General features: G+C 55.1%; 1 protein-coding gene across 12 annotated transcripts in view; it reads right to left on the reverse strand.

Annotated features, from left to right (window-relative positions):
- PITPNM2 (phosphatidylinositol transfer protein membrane associated 2) overlaps window positions 1-17273 on the reverse strand; it is a 111203-nt gene that overhangs the window by 91494 nt on the left and 2436 nt on the right. The window contains exon 1 of one of the 12 annotated variants that reach the window (XM_040443989.1): window positions 9341-9727. The exons of the other annotated variants lie outside the window; for them this stretch is intronic. The gene's annotated coding sequence lies outside the window, so the exon portion shown is untranslated. Of the gene's footprint in view, window positions 1-9340; window positions 9728-17273 lie in introns of those variants that run through there. 12 annotated transcript variants of the gene reach the window in all.

The raw sequence follows: 17273 nt of genomic DNA on the forward strand, positions 1-17273 counted from the left end.
GTTCATGAGTTCGAGCCCCACACTGGGCTTTATACTGACAGCATGAAGCCTGCTTGGGATTCTCTTTCCCTCTCTCTCTGCCATGCGTGCATATGAGTGCATGCTAGCTCCCAAAATAGATAAACTTTATAAAAAAATAATCATACGGGCCGCCTGGGTGGCTCAGTCGGTTAAGAGTCTGACTATTGCTCAGGTCATGATCTCACCATTCGGGACTCTGAGCCCCACGTGGAGCCCTGCGCTGACAGCTCGGAGCCTGGAGCCTGCTTCGGATTCTGTGTCTCCCTCTCTCTCTCTCTGCCCCTCCCCTACTCATGCTCTGTCTCTCTCTGTCTCTCAAAAATAAATAAATGTTAAAAAAATTAAAAAAAAAAAACAATAAACGTTAGTTTCATACTGTCTCTGTGCGTCAAGACCCTAAGAGCGGTTCGGCTGGGTGGTTCAGGCTCCAGATCTCTCGGGAGGTCACTGCCAAGATGCTGACCAGGGCTGCAGTGACATCGGAAGCCCTGACTGGGGCCAGAAGAGCCACTCGTGAGGGAACTGACTCACGGGACCAAGAAGTTAGTGCTGGTTGTGGGCAAGAGGCCTCAGTTCCTCACCACCTCTCCGGACCTCTCCAGAGAGCGGCTGGCCGGTCCTCATGACGTGGTGGCCGGCTTCCCAGAGCAAGAGATCCGCAGGAGAGGACGGCACACGCCACACTGTGCCTTGGCCGGCCATCACGCTCCATCCTCTCCCCAACATCCCTGGGCTACACAGGTCAGCGGGGCTGTGACGGCAGGGGGCCACCGTGGACACTGATAAGTCTAGTCCCAGCCCATGTCCTTTTATCCTCAGGGCAGAGCTGGGAGGCCGGCTTGTCCCTCTTCTTTCCACAGATGTAGAAACTGAAGCTCTGACAGGCACTGTGTCCTGCCCGGGGACCCCAGGGGCCCCCCGCCGGGCAGCGGGGCCTCCAAAAGGAGTCCAAAGCCAGGCTAGTGGGGCCCCGCCACGTCCCCTCATCTCTGTGTTCCCACATTCGCAAAATAAGGTGAATCACGGTGCGGACTTGGTGGGGTCGTTGGGAAGATGAGATGAGATCACGTGAGAGAAGCGTCCAGCACGGGCCCCGGGGGCAGGGCAACACCCACTAAACATCAGCAGCTGCTCTACTGGCTCACGAGACTCGCGTCTGACTCGAGGCTCCCTGCGGGAACCTGCCGGGGCTCTTCCGAGCGGGGAGGACAGGCTGACAGCTCGCTGGGGGGTGTGTGGCTGTAGGCACCCAGGAGGAAGGTTCCCGAGAAGCAGCACAGGGGCAGGCGGCTCACACGGTCACCCCCTCGCTGATGGGGCCGGGCCGCCAGCCACCAGCGGCCTTGCAGAAACAGCAAGGAGCGCCTCCTCACTCGGTCCTGCTCCTCACCTGCTCTGAGGTGCCTGACTTCACGGCAGGATCACCTTGCACAGCCACTTCATTAGGAGACAGGCTTCCAGAAGCGCCGGAGTGATGCGTGACCCCGGGAACAGCCGCTCAGAGGCAGGACACAGGTGAAACACACGGCCTGAGAGCTGCCTTCTGTCTCTGAGAGAACAGAGGCTTCTCAGCTTTGCCCACTTTGTCCTCACCACCACAGAGGACAGGGAGGTTATCAAGTCCATAAATCTAACTTCTCCACATAGGGGTGGTGGTTCTCAATGCTGATTACCCTTCTCCCGCACAGGCCTGGGTGAGCGGGGGACAGGGGGGACACAGAGGCCAGCGTCACCGTCTGTTTAAGGCCCAAATGCAAGAAGTGCCTGCTGCCAAACAAACATAAGGGGCAGCCCTGCTGATGTATTTTATTTATTTATTTTTTAAGACTTTATTTTTAAGGAATCTCTACACCCAACGCGGAGTTTCAAACTCACAGCCCCGAGATCAAGAGCTGTGTGCTCCACCGACTGAGATGGCCGGGTGCCTCAATTTTAAAAGACGGTGACGTTACAACCCCCAGGCGGGGCCGCCACCCAGAGCCTTCGGCTGTCAGACCCAGGAAGCCTCGCCCCACATCTCCACCAGCCTGCAATTCCTATGAAGACCAGCCCTCCTCCCTGGGCCACCCACTGTGCACAGGGGACTCCGGCCTTGGAGAGTAACAGCTGCCCCGATCCACTCACAAGCCGGGAGAACGCCCTGCACAGAGAAGCCCTCAGCCATCGCCCCCGCCTTGCAGGGCTGATGCGAGAGTGAAACTTAAAAAGCGCACAAAGCGTCCAGCGGCGCCCGCCTCTGGGAGACGGTCCGGGAGCTGTTTCTCTGCGCCTCCTTGCCCTGCTGCTTAGTTTTGGACCCGGACGTGGCCCTACAGTAAAGCAGTTCGGTGGAGAATTCCTCCAGCCAGTGCTCTGCACTCACACTTGGGGGCGGGTGGAGCAGGCCCCACCTGCTACAGAATCTTCCCTGCGACCCCTGGACCCCTGGCTGTAACCTCCGGAACTCAGAACCAGCCACGGCTCAGGTGTGGCCTGCAAACAGCTGAGAGGTATGGTGCCTTTCAATCCAAGACTCTATTGTTCACAAAGCACAGCCTTAAACAGGAGGATTACTAGTCATCCTGTCTGAAAAGAGGAGACAATTAGAGCAAGATTCAACAACTGCTTAACTGCCCTCCCCTAATCCCTGGGTTGTGATCAATCAGGCAGGCTCTAATCTAGGCTCCTTCTAGATCTGCCCGCAAGGCTCCCTGAGGCAGTAGAGGCCACCTCAAAGCAAGGCCTCGGGACATACACGCTCCAGGGTGCCACCCGTGGGACCCAGGCCTCCTTCAGAGAGACCACCGTCTTGGCTGAGGCAGAGTATCTCCCTGTCTCACACGGAAACAGAAAAGAAAAGTCACCAGGAAACCTGAAACGGGCACTCTTGCTCCTGGTCTCCTAATTCTTCCCTCTCCCTCCCGGGCGGCTGCTCAGGGAAAGGACACCCTCCACCCTCGGGCACCCCTCTTGGAAGCCACAGTTTGTGTTGTTCACATTCTCTACTCAGTGTTCCCCCGATCCCCTCGGCAGCTCAGAACTCTGCTTGAGATGGAAAATCACCCTTTAATAATGGCAAAAGGGGGGCGCCTGGGTGGCTCAGTCGGTTGAGTGTCTGACTCTTGATTTTGGCTCAGGTCATGATTCCAGGGTCATGGGATCGAGTTCTCCACTGGCCATGGAGTCTGCTTAAGATCCTCTCTCTCCCTCTCTCTCAGAGTGCCTGAGGGGCTCAGTTAGTTAAACATCTGACTTGATTTCAGCTTGGGTCATGATCTCATGGTTCGTGGGTTTGAGCCCCATGTTGGGCTCTGAACTGACAGGAGCCTGCTTAGGATCCTCTCTCTCTCTCTCTCTGCCCCTCCCCGGCTCTTTCTCTCAAAATGAATAAATAAACTTAAAAAAAAAAAGGATTCTTGGGGTGCTTGGGTAGCTCCGTGGGTAAAGCATCCAACTTCAGCTTGGGTCATGACCTCACAGCTTGTGAGTTCAAGCCCCTCGTCGGGCTCTGTGCTAACAGCTCAGAGCCTGGAACCTGTTTCCGATTCTGTGTCCCTCTCTCACTCTGTCCCCTCTCCTGTTTGTGCTCTGTCTCTCTCTCTCTCAAGAATAAATAAAACATTTTTTAAAAATTAAAAAAAAAAAAGGGGCGCCTGGGTGGCGCAGTCGGTTAAGCGTCCGACTTCAGCCAGGTCACGATCTCGCGGTCCGTGAGTTCGAGCCCCGCGTCGGGCTCTGGGCTGATGGCTCAGAGCCTGGAGCCTGTTTCCGATTCTGTGTCTCCCTCTCTCTCTGCCCCTCCCCCATTCATGCTCTGTCTCTCTCTGTCCCAAAAAATATATAAATGTTGAAACAAAAAAAAAATTAAAAAAAAAATTAAAAAAAAAGGATTCTCTCTCTCTCTCCCCCTCTCCCCCTCTGCCCGTATCCCTTGCTTGCTCTCTTACTCTCTCTCGAAAAATAAAAATCGGGCCGCCTGGGTGGCTCAGTTGGTTAAGCGTCCAACTCTGGCTCAGGTCATGATCTCACGGTTCATGGGTTCGAGCCCCGCGTCGGGCTCTGCGCTGACAGCTCGGATCCCAGAGCCTGCTTCGGATTCGGTGTCTCCCTCTCTCTCTGCCCCTCCCGCACTTGCAGTCTGTCTCTATCTCTCAAAAATGAATAAAATTTTTTTAAAAATTAAAAATAAATAAAAATAAAAAATAAAAATGGAAAACCAAAATGTGGTCCATCCATACAATGGGTACTGTTCTGCCATAAAAAAGAATGAAACACTAACACATGCTACAACATGAATAAACTTGGAAATATGACACTCAGGGAAAGAAGCTGGTCACAAAAGGCCACATAGTGTATGATTCCATTATATGAGATGTCCGGAGCAGGCCAATCCATGGAGGCAGAAAACAGATGAATGGCTGCCAGGGGCTGGGGTTCAGGGAGCAACAGGGGGAGGTATCTAGGAGTGATGAAAATGTCCTAAAACTCATCGTGGCAATGATTACAGACATCCGGGAATATACAGTTCCCCTTGAACAACACAGGGCTTATGGGGCTCCCCCCACCCCGAGTGATTGAGGATCTGTGTATAACTTTTGACTCTCCAGAAACGTAACTACTAACAGCCTACTGTTGACCACAAGACTGACCGATATCACAGTCCATTAACACGTATTTGGTATATGTCCTATCTATTAATAAATACTGTATTCTTACAATAAAGGAAGCCAGTGAAAAAACAAATTATTAAGAAATTCAGAAGAGGAAATACATTTACAGACCTGTCCCAAATCTATTGAAAAAAAATCGACGTATAAGTGGACAGTTCAAACCTGTGATGTTCAAGGGTCAACTGTATTAAAAACCATTGAATTTGCACACTTTAAATGGGTGAATTGTAGGGGATGTGAATTGTATCTCCATAAAGCCGTTATTTAAAATATGCAAAAATGGGGCCCCTGGGTGGCTCAATCGGTTGAGCATCCGACTTCGGCTCAGGTCGTGATCTCATGGTTTGTGAGTTTGAGCCCCGCGTCCTGCTCTCTGCTGACAGCTCAGATCTGCTTTGGATCCTCTGCCCCCTCTCTGCCCCTTCCCTGCTCGCTCTCTGTCTCTCTCAAAAATAAACATTAAAAAAATATTTAAGAAAGTAAATAAATAAAAATAAAGCATGCAAAAGTCAGACTAGTGTTCGTTAACAACTGATGGAAGAGGCTCTTAAGTGGAGGCTCGCTCTGCCCCCAGCCTTGCCCCCTGTCCATCACTCCGCAGCCCCCTCACCAGTGTGACCACAGCTCAGGGGATCATCAGTCCCTCCGGGGCCAGCACTGGGAGGGAAAACAAGGAGACGCGGCTCTCCTCACCCACCCACCCCCGGGAACCGGAGAACAGGCGGCAGTGGTCCTGGCCCTGGGCTGCTCCCAGTTTTTTTTAAATGTTTATTTATTTCTGAGAGAGAGAGAGAGAGAGAGAGAGAGAGAGAGAGAGAGAGAGAGAATGAGCGGGGGAGGGAAAGAGAGAGGGAGACACAGAATCCAAAGCAGGCTCCAGGCTCTGAGCTGTCAGCGCAGAGCCTGACACGGGGCTCAAACTTGTGAACCGCAAGATCATGACCTGAGCCAAAGTCGGATGCTTAACCGACTGAGCCACCCAGGTGCCCCTGCTGCTCCCCATCTTTAAAGTCCCCAACCCTGAGACCAAAGGCAACAACACATCGACCTCCAGCTGGTTTGTGGGCGAACAGGGTCTGACTACAGGTGGCGGTGCCTCTCTCATCTCTGCTAAACCAACAGCAGCCACAGACAGCAGTGGTGACGCCTGATGCCAAGAGGAGTGAAAAGTGTGTATTATTCTGGGGCAGGGGCCAGGCACCCTGGACAAGCCCCCCTCCCCCAACGCCCACCCACCAGCACCAGCTGGGGGACAGTGGCCAGAGAAGACCGGGGTCCACGGTGAGGAATCCGGAGTTCGCAGAGGCAGAGCCGAACCCCGTCAGCACCTGGTCATCTCAAGGACAAAGCCTGCAACCCCGGCCAGAGACTAGGGTCTGAGGCTGCAGTGGCCCAGTGCAGACAGGGAGGATGTGAAAGCCTGGTCGGGGCAAGTGCACCCCAAAACACTGTCAAACAGGCCAGGTTTCACCCCGCCACATGCAGCGGCTGCCTCTGCCCACATTACAAGCTTTCTGCGGAGCCAGGTGACTTCTTTCAGGAGCGCTTATCTCATTTCAGCCTTGCCAACCCAGGCCGACCCTACATCCCGAGGGGGCCATCTCAGCTCAGGTGACCCATCAGGGGAACGGAGCTGAGGAGGCACAGGGAAGCCGCTGAGGCCTCTCCGAGCACTTCCCTGGGCCTCGCTTCTGCGTCTGTGCCACTGCCATCTCCTTCAAAGGGCAGCTGAAAAGGGCAGGTAAGGCAACCAACGCGCATTAGTTAGCTCGTCTGCCTGGATGCGCTTTCTTCCACCCTCCCTCAAACTCTAGGAGGTGACATTACCGTTTTGCAGAGTCTGACTGGTAAGGCTCCCAGGGTGACAGCACCTGGCAGAATCCAAATCCAGGTTGTCTCTAAGGCTCAGGACCTCAGCACGGCGCTGGCCTGCCTTCTAGGCCACACGAGCCGAGCACAGACCACCTGCTCTGCTCGGCTCAGGAGGCCTAACAGGAAGCAGGTGGGTGAGGGAGCAGGGTTGAGCCAGGTCCACCAGCAAGGGCTGGATGGACGCAGGGCAGGGGACAAGGCAAGACAGAGAGGGTCCAGGAGCACCTCTGGGGGTCCCCAAGGGCCAAGCAAGGGCCCTCAGCTTTCCATCTTCCTGGGCCTGCAAGGAAGTGCCTTCCACAGGTGCCAGGACAGACCCGAGAGGGCCCGGTGGGTCTGGGTGCGGCCCTGGGAAAGCCCAGGCTCTTGCTGCTGCGTCCCTTGGGTGTCCCTTCACCCAGCCTCCTCAGGGATCAGTTTCCCTATGATCTTGTGATATAATAAAAAATACATATTTGGTCTTTGCTTCCTTTTCTGGCCTCCGCAGAGCTCCTAAAACTCCTGTGATTTCCTGAATGACAAGTGTCTTCTGTATGCTAATGAGCTGGAGGCTGAGCTCCCCAGAGGAAGCCCCAGTGACCAGCCCCTACCCACCCCTTCCCCTACCCCCAGGAGGGGAGAAGGGGCTAGAGATTGAACTAACCACAGTGACAACGATGTAATCATCTGTGCATAAAAATCCTGAACAAGAGGTTCAGAGAGCCTCCAGGTTGACATCTGGAAGCGTGGCACTCTCCGAATCCACAGGGACAGAAGCTCCTGAGGTGGGGAGCCTTCCGGACCTCACCTTGCATGCCTCTTCATCTGGCTGTTCATCTGTGTCCTTTATCACACCCTTTATAATAAACCACCAAACATCAGCAAACGTTTCCCGAGTTCTGCGAACCATTCTAGCAAATGATCCAACCGGAGGCAGAGAGAGGGGTGTATGGGAAGCCCGCCTTTGTAGCCAGATTGGACCGAAGAGCCGGGAACCCAGGACCCGTCACTTGGGATTGAAAGGCATCTGAAATGGAAGGCAGTTGTGGGACCGAGCCCTTAACCCATGGGGTCTGTGCCAACTGGGGGGCGCTAGTGTAAGAATGGAACGGACACAGAGGACGCACAGCTGGTGTCCACGGAGAACCGGAGAACTGCTTGGCGTGAAGGACCCACACGTTTTGTGTCAGAGGCGTTGCTGAGGAGAGAAACGACTTCCTTCCGGGCCCCATCAGAGAAATGGAGGCCCGGCCTTGCGTGGCCTTTGGGAGCGTCCTGGCTCTGATCTTCTCGGTCCCTGCAGACAGACAGCAGGGCTCCAGAGCAGCGTGGGACCTCTGACTCACGTACTCAGAGTCAACATCACACCCTCTCCCCGAAGGCAGGGTCAGGGCCACACAAATCTCTCCTTTCTTCTATCAAAATACACCCGCAGAATCGTAAATACATGAAAATATTTACATGACCAGATTAACTTCTGGGTCCTGTGGCTCGCTTAAGCAAACATGTTTATCTTTTTGTCAAGCAACACTTTAGAGATACTTCTCTTTTGGGGTGCTAGACTCACTCAGCACTAGGGTAAGGAGGGGAGAGCAGTGGCAGAGGGGGAGAGGATGCTGAGAGCCACACGTTGACATCTCTTTATAGCCAGCTGACTCGGGGTTACAGGGAACCCCAGGTCAAGGGCTGAGACCCTTGGGGGTCAGTTATCTTGGCTCCAGACCCGGGTCACTGGCAGGGGGCCAAGCCTGCTGGACAAAGTCACCCCTCTGGTGACAAGGGGAGCCGACGGTGGCTTCACGCCGGGCGTCTGCGGACCACAGCTCAGCACTGCCATCTTGAGAAATCCCGCTTTCTCGGGCGTGCACCCACACGCGTACGTCCCGGTTTTACAGGCTCAGTTAAAAACAAAAAAAAAAAATCTTTCAGGTATGCACTCGACAAAGCAAGATATCGGGACGCTGCCATCAGCCTGCCCCCTCCTCCCCCCGCCTCCGACCTGTCATCCACACGAAGCCAGATGAAGCCCTTTTCTGATACCCACATCAGAGCGTGACATTCCCGGGATAAAAGCCCCTCCACGCTCCCCTCAGCTCTCAAGAGGACATCCACGCTCCTTAAGCAGCACACGACCACCCACACACCTGGCTCCTTCCCTCCACCCTGCGTGGCCTCCCAGCACACCCGCTAACCAGGCTCACAGTGGGACCCACCGTGCCTCCATGCCTTTGCGTAGGCTGTTCCTTCTGCAGGGCAGGCCCTCCCCGCTTATGCCGACCGCACCTCAGCTGTGGGGTGAACTTGGCATTGCATGGGGTGAGTGCAAGTACCAGCACCCGAGACCTTCCTCCCTGGGTTCCCTGCCCCATCCCCACAGGCGTGTAGCACCATCACCACCATGGGCAGACCCTGTCCCGTCCAGTGTCCAATGAGCTCCTGAGAGTGGGGGTTCATCAGACAGTTCATCTCAGCTCCCTGCCCACACTCGGGGTTAAAGCCACCAGCTCTAGGATCTCTAGGATAACCGTGGGGCAGGGGCATAGCCCCTCCTCCTCTGCAGGCCTGGCCACACCCCCACGCAGCAGCTGCCCACTCCCCATGTGCAGGCAGCAAGCACGCGGGCAGGGTCTATGCAGGCAGTGTTACTAAATGTGACTTCTTCCCCGCACCGGCTCTTCTCGCACACTGCAGCTCTCGGCCTTTGTTGGCCAAGGCCACAGGGGGCGAGCGGGCTCACGGGAAGCCGCTTCCCTGGCTCGGTGATTGCACAGAAACAGTATTTTATTCACGGGGAGCTCACAGGATTCTAGCCAGCTTACCGACTACTCTCCTCGTCCATGAGAAGTAGCTCTCGGGCACGCGTCCTGTTCCTCACTCTACGCCAGCCCCAGCTACCTGCTCCCGCCCAGGAGGAGGCAGTGGGGAAATGGGCAGGAAGGAAGACAAGAGAGAGGAAGGGAAAGGTCCAGGCAGCGACTGGACCCCTCCCCTGCAACGCCAGCCTAAACAAGGGTCACTCCCTCGACTGACTGAGCGGTGAGGACAGGGGAAGCAGAAGATAAACAAAGCTGTGCTCTTGTCAGGAGGGTGGATCCAGGCAGGGAGGAAGCAGAAGAGGAGACAGGCATGAGGCTTGAGAAAGCCACGTTGCCGCCCGGGGTCCCAGAACCACCTAAGGCCCAGCCCTTGTCTGCGGGCAGCCCTGCAACAGGAACCAGGCCTTGGGGAGACTGAGCTGAGGAGAGGAGCTGAACCAGACCACGGTTCTTAGCACAACATCCTGTCCCTCCGCGTAGCTGTCCCTAGGACTCCCGCGGGGGCCACTGGCCATTCCCCTTTGCAAGCTACTCTAAGGAGCGCTACGGGGGAGCGACTCCCAGCAACCAGCCCATCTGCACGAGGTCCCGACACACCTGCATCCTCCCCTCTCCCTCCTCTGCCCCCCGGGGCCCCCAGGCACACGTGGGCTTTGGGACGGAGTCGGCAAGGAAATCTGTCTTTCCACACACGGCTGGTGGCGGCGTGGCTGGGGGGGTGTTCTGGCAGACTTATTTATAGCCAAGTACCCCGTCCGCACACTCTCCAGTACTGCCTGCCTGCTTGCCTGCCACTGGGGCTTTTCAATCCGTGTCTATATTTATCCCCCGAAGCCGTTGGGATAATGGTGAAGCCAGAAATAGCCTTGAAGACATTCACGTGAAGATGATGGGCAGGTCCCCAGCTCCCAGGCTGACCTCACCCCCCGCATCTGCTGCTTGGCAGTGGGTAACAGGGAACAGCTGGATGGGCCGGCAAGGCAGCTGAAGCCAGATGGGAACAACATAATCCCTCTTTCCCTGCCGGCCACGGCCCTCTGTAGTGGTGCGGTGGACGAGTACGGAACAATACATCTCAGCTGCCGGGCTACAGGGAGACCAAAAGTGACGTGATCTCCTGATGGACGTCAGCGTGTTAATCAGCTCAGAGACAGAACGGAGACTCAAAGGGAGCGGGCAGGAGGGCTCTGCAGGTTCCCGGACACACGCTCACAAAAAAGCAGGTCACCCATGCACCAAGGTTGCAGGGACACGCCCTCCCGCCTCGCCCCCTCCCACCTGGACACAGGCGCTCAGCTCACAGTGGAAGTATGTGCACGGTCTCCAGCTTACCCAGCCACTTTCCACCTCCTGGTAGGGAGGACAGTTCGGAGACGGCCTGGCTGGGCAGGGAAGAAGAGCAGGCACCTTAGGGGAACCGGTGGGCTTTTCCTGGTCCTTAGTTTCAGCATCCTGGAATAAGTCACCTTCTGGGATAGGGGACAGGCACTCATTTGAGCACCTGATGTATTAACAGAGGAAGGAACAGGGTGCAGCTGGAATAGAGAGAAGGCACCAGCTGATAGCCTGATGGGGAAGATTTCATAGAAGAGGGGGCATTTTGGTTGGGCTTTGAAGGATGCATAGGAGTTCACCAGGGGAGAAGGGGGAAAGGCACAGGGAGTATCATGAGCCAATGATTTAGTACTCAAAGTGCATGGTCTGACTGGGGAATGGCAGTGGTAGGAGTGCAGGGTCAAGGATGGTGAGATGGAGTCAGACTAAGAAGGGCTGGGCCCCATCACAGATCTCAGGAGTAGAGCCTTTGAGCAAATGGGATTGAGGAGACTCACTCAGCATCCTTGTGGCTGTATCTGTGGCCTGGGTGGGGCGTTCTCTGACAGGGCCTCTGGGCTGGTCCCTGACACCTCCACCCAGTTTGGATCTTTAGCCCCTGGGAGACCTACCCTCTCCCTCCTTCCCAGTAGGAGCCCTCGCCCATTCTGGCCCAACTCTCCATGTCTGTCAGTATTTTTTAAAATGTGGGGGTGGGGCCTGGGTGGCTCAGTCAGTTAAGTGTCCAACTTCGGCTCAGGTCATGATCTCGAGGTGGGTGAGTTCGAGCCCCGAGTTGCGCTCTGTGCTGACAGCTCAGTGCCTGGAGCCTGCTTGGATTCTGTGTCTCCCTCTCTGCCCCTCCCCCACTTGTTCTCGTTCTCTCTCTCTCTCTCTCTCAAAAATAAACATTAAAAAAGGGTTTTTTTAATGTGCACTGTAAAATGGGACAGCTGCTTTGGAAAAGCCTGCAGCTCCTCAAAACGTTAAAGATTGAGTTACCATATGACCCAGCAATTCCGCTCCCCAGTACATATTCAGGAGGAATGAAACAGAAGTCCACACAAACGCTTGTACATGAATGTTCACAGCAGCGTTATTTGTAACAGCCAAAAATAGAAGCGAAGCACAGATAAATCCTGAAAGATGATGCTGAGTGAAAGAAGCTGGTCACTCAAGGCCAAATAGTGTACGATCCCATTACACGAAATGTCCCGAACAGGCAAATCCATAGGGACAGAAAGCAGATTAGTGGCTGCCAGGGGGTGGGGGAAGGGGAGTGACAGCAAAGGAGTACGGGTTTCTTTTTGGAGTGATAAAAATGTTCCAAAAACCTCTGATGGTTGCGTAAGTCTGCGAATATATGAAATACCATTGAATTGTACACTTTATTTTTTTTTTTCCAACGTTTTATTTATTTTTGGGACAGAGAGAGACAGAGCATGAACGGGGGAGGGGCAGAGAGAGAGGGAGACACAGAATCGGAAACAGGCTCCAGGCTCTGAGCCATCAGCCCAGAGCCCGACGCGGGGCTCGAACTCACGGACCGCGAGATCGTGACCTGGCTGAAGTCGGACGCTCAACCGACTGCGCCACCCAGGCGCCCCTGAATTGTACACTTTAAATGGGGGAATTGTATGCTCCATAAATTATATTTCGGTCCAGCTGCTTGCTAAAAAATCACCAAGCAGTACAAAACCAGAAGCGTACAAGCCCAGGATGCTCGGGGAGACAGAGCAGGGGGAGTCCCTCCTGCCTAGGGCGGGGGCAGGCTGGGCAGGCTTGGTGGCCACACTGTGGCATTCCGCTGGCTGTTCACGTCTCCAGCCAGGCCTGTCCCCAGCCTCCTGTGTCATACACAGAGCTTAGGAGCTGGCACAGCATGGGCCATTCTTGTGTAAAAGAGGGGACTCAGGCCGTCTCATCTGGGGCAGGTGCATCCTTAAACACCCTCCTTCACACTCTGCCTCCACAGCTCCAAGGGTCCCCAGCCCCAGGAGCCTTTCCTGACCTCACAGACAGAAGGAGCCACTCGCTCATGTGCTCCGAGCCCCACACAGATCTGGATCAGAGAGTGCTGCCAACTAGGGGCACAGCTACCGGTCCCTAGGCAGCTGTAAGCCCTGGGATCTACAGTCAACTCTGCTTGTTTGTGTTAGGCAAGGAACTTGTGTGTATCAAGCACCTACTAAGTGCCAGGCACCATGTGAGATGCTCTACGCTGGCTTTCTCATTTGCTTTCTTTCCTCCCGTCAGTCCTTTCAAATCTAGGCCATCTTTGTGAGATGCTTTAGTGGTCGAAGAAAACGTGTCCCTGACCTCAGATATCCCCTTGTGGCGGGAGTAGAGCACGGGTCATGGGATGGGCTGGCCCTGGGGCAACTCATGCTGTAAGAGATGTCCCTCCTGCTGAGATGCCGTCTTATCTCATCCTCGCCCACTTGGTTCCACTTAATAAATTCATTCACAGCAAAGCACCAGGGAGTGAGTGCACCATATTTCCCAAGAGTATCTGTAACTTGAAAAGGGGGCATTTTGGTTGGGCTTTGAAGGATGCACAGGAGTTTACCAGACGGAGAAGGGGGAAAGGCACAGGAAACAGCATGAGTTGATGGCTTTAGTACTCAAAGTGCATGGCCTAGAAGGGCAAAGCTCATCTAGAGGGAAGAGGGGAGGCATGGTTCTCCCCCGTCAAAGCACAACTTGGATTTATTTTTACCTCTGGCACATAGCACAGCTCAGGCACACAGAAGGTATTTAATACATGCGAGATAAATGACGGCCCAACCTAAGGCCATGCCTCCCATCTGGGAACCCACCTCCCAGAAAGCTGCTCGATGAGAACAAGCCGACAAACCCCCTTTTCTCAGGGAGACTGAGCCCAGAGGGGAGGCGTGAATCCTGAAACCCACTACCGATCTGTGGGCACAGCACCCAACTCAGTTGTCCTAGACAAGGGGTCTACACGTGAGAAGCACCGCAGGAATGAAATCCCCTGTCAAGCCATGTCAGCCCAGGGCAGACAGGCCCAGAGACAGGCTGCAGCCCACAGTAGGGAAGGAAGGGACTCAACAGCTTGTGCCTGGTCTCCTTGCTGTCCTCGCACCTCCTCCGGCCTCTGAGGATGACGCCAACAGAAGGACAGAGGCTGGCTGGACACCCAGCCCACTGGGGCTCACGCCTCTCTTCAGCACGTGGCCGGATCTCCCACTTCCAGGCACCACACTCTTGTTACCCGTGGTCACAGGGCACTAACCAGAGCACAGGGCAATGAGAACCGTTTCTGGAGACAGCTGAAAATCAATCAATGGAAGCAATTTCCAAGCTGTCATTCCTCGATGGTACATTTATTGTGATGGGGACAGGTCAAGTTAAAAGGCCGAAAGAAAAATCAAACTGGGTTTCCCTCCTTTGGCCTATAGTTTCAACTTCACCAAAGAGAGCCAAAGCAAAATCTGTCTTTACCTTCATGCTGGGGAGTCTAAAGACAACGCCCAGACCCCCCTGTGCAGAGCCAGGAACTTCACAGGCCTTGTTCTGCATCGCGAAGGTCACAAGTGACTTAAAGTTCATCATTAGAGCAGGCTCGCAAGCTAAAAATACGTCACCAGCCCTATTCACGGAGAGGCACACAGGAAGTCCCAGCGATGAAATTCAAGGTTGCCTCCCAGGGAGTATAATCAAGTTCAGGGTGCCACTGGGTCGTCACAGTTTAAGTGAAATCTGTTCTAGGTGACACAGCTGTAGGGCATTGAGATCCCAGCCCCCACCGACCCCTCTGTTGCCCCCTCTGTTACAAGAGATGGACTGTGGATTTAGCCTGACCCCCTTGGTGTACCGACGGCCTCTGGCTTGTGTTCTCTGGGGTGTCTGGAGATTGAAGAATCTGCTCAGTGCCCGGCCTGACCGTGGATAGAAATCCCCCCAGTGTGGACAGCTTGCCACTGTCCCAGGGGCACGTGGGTTCACCTGTCTGTCTCCCCTGAACTGTTAGCTCCTCGAGAGCAAGCGCATCTTATCTCTGGCCCGGCACTTGGAAGAAGCTCAATAAAGTGTTAATAAAATGCACGGGAGCACCAACTGATCTGCCCCAGAGCTCAGACATGGCCAACCAACTCAGACCTCTGTCCGACCAAGTCAAAACACCATCCCAGAGAGAGCTGTTCAAGGCCCAGAGCACCCAGAACTCTCAGCTTTCAGAGCCCTGAATTCCTGCCCGCCGGTGCAGTCTGCCAGGACCCCACACTCAGCAGCAGGGTTCGCAGCCAGTCCTTCCCTGAGCCCTCAAACCCCTGCACGTCCCCCGCCCAGAGCTGTCCATCAGTTCAGCTACAAAAACACTGGACTTGGGGCTGGAAGCCTGAGTCTTGGCTCTGCCACTAACCAGCTTGCATTGTGACTTTGGGCAGTGACTTCCTTCACCGGTCCTCAGTTTCCCCAGAGGTTAAGCAAAAAAAGCTGACCTCCTGAGTCCTTCCAAGTCTGTGAGAACCTGTTTTCTGAAAGTCCACACCACAGGGCTTGCTTGCCTGGTTCCCTCAGAGATTCCTTGAGGCCCTACCTTTAAGACATGCCTGGAGCCCAAGTCCCTCACTACCTCCATCGCAGCCCCTCTGGTCCAGGGCCTGCCACCTCGGGCCCTTGTAACAGTCTCCCCGTTGGCCTCCCCTCTTCCTCCCTCCACCCCATCCAGTCCATTCCCAGCACAATAGCCAGAAACCATCCTTTTAAAGCTCAGTGGGAGCCTGGCCCTCCTGGGCACAAACTCCGCAGCAGCACCATATCTAGCTCAAAGTCAAAGTCTCAATAAGACCTCCAAAGACCTGCTGCATGTGGGCTTTCATTTCTTCTTCAGCCCCTTCCCCTCCCTCCTTCTCTCCAGTTTCAAGAACATCCCGGACAAGCTCCTGCCTCAGGGCCTTTGGACAGGCTGTCTCCTCTGCCTGGATGCTCCTCCTCCAGATAACCTCTTGGCTTTTTCTCCTTCGCCGCCTTTAGGCCTTTGCTTAACTGTCCTGAGAAGCCTTGTCATTCATTTAGCATTAATTTAGCATTGATCCCCATCTGTCAGTCTTACATAGTTTACTGCATTATTTGTTTACTGTATGTATACCCACACTAGACTATAAGCCCAGGAGGGCCAGCATTTTAAATGTTTTATTATTCCTTTATACCCAGCTCTCAGAATCGTGGGTACTCACTAAATATTGAATGAACATATGACTACAATGCATTGGATGAATACATTTCGATCATCTGCAGGTTCCATCGTGCTGTTAAAATGAACAGTCTGGGGCCACACAACCTTCAGCTTGAATGGCATCATCTCAGGAGTCCCTCTGAGAATCCCAAGCTCTGGACACTGTCTCCAGGAATCAAAGTGATTGTTCCAGGCAGGTCTGCGGCTCAGGAAACGTGGGGAGGAACAAAGCACGGAAATGACCCAGAGAACACTGACTGGACCCGGTCCCGGTGGGTCTGAGGGTCAGTTCATAAGCAAGTGCTCCCAGATGCCTCCTTATAAACATGGCGTCTGTCAGTGCACGACCACGTGGGGAAGAGCAAGAAACTCAAGCAGTGGGCCCATCCTCAAAACCGAGTGAAGTCAGAGATGGGGAAAGAGGGAACAGAAGGCAGCCAGAAGCGGGGTGCCGCCAGTGCCGAGAGCCCGCGGGCAGAACTCCGGGGGAGCCCCGGCCGGGACCACGGAGGCTGAGACAGGGCCGCAGCCTGGCCTCACGCGGCCTGAGGGAGGCTGAGCCGGCTTCTCACCCTGGCTCTGCCGACCCTGGAGTGTGAGAGCCGAGTGCACTGCAGCCTGGCTCTCTGAGAGCCACGGTGCCCCTGTGCAAACCTCCCCAGGTGACCAGGAGCAGGGACCCGACACACAGCCGGAGGAACGCATTTCTGCCACCTGGATGAAAACAAAGTGTGCTCTCGGGAAGACGCGCACCACCCAGGCAGCGGGCAAAGCCAGGGAATGGCTTCCCAGAGGCCCCTGAGCTGAGGAAGAGCAGAGAGGCCGTAGGTGGGCAGGGAGGCTCCTGCGATCTCTCTGCTGAAAGCCCCTCCACGTTCCGGCCCAGGTCCCGGGCAGGGCTGGCTGCGTGTCAAGGGACCACAAAAGACAAAGAAATATGGCGGAGGGAAGTCAGGAGGGGACAGGAGGGGGACTCAGATCTCACCCAGTTCTCTCCCAAGCACTGTGGGGGGACAGCAAAGGAACACGGGAAGCGGGAAGCATCCTTGCTCTAGGACACAACACGGCGTCCCACGGCCCTGCCTCCTGACCTCGAGCTCCTGCCTCTCTGTGCCCAGGCGAGCTGGCTGCAGCCACGGATCGTCACCGACCTAAACCCTGAGGGGACAGCCGCTAGGGTGGCTCCGGGCAGGGTTAAGCTTCTGCAGGTGAAGGAGAAGAGCCCCTACCCTGCCTGCGGTCTGTGTCCTGGGCTACAGGGAGGCTGGGAGGCCAGCAGGGGTGGCAGGGACAAAACATGTGTGTCAGTGCTGCTGTGGGCTGAGGTCCTGCTGGTGACATCCGCTCTCTTCCTCCTCGGGAGACAGTGACCTTGCTGAGGCCTCACAGAGACAATGGCAGGAAGCGCCCCTCCCTGTGAGT

Source organism: Herpailurus yagouaroundi, unplaced genomic scaffold (genome assembly GCF_014898765.1).
Source record: "Herpailurus yagouaroundi ecotype Mexico unplaced genomic scaffold, PumYag 191, whole genome shotgun sequence".
NCBI classification, from domain to species: domain Eukaryota; kingdom Metazoa; phylum Chordata; class Mammalia; order Carnivora; family Felidae; genus Herpailurus; species Herpailurus yagouaroundi.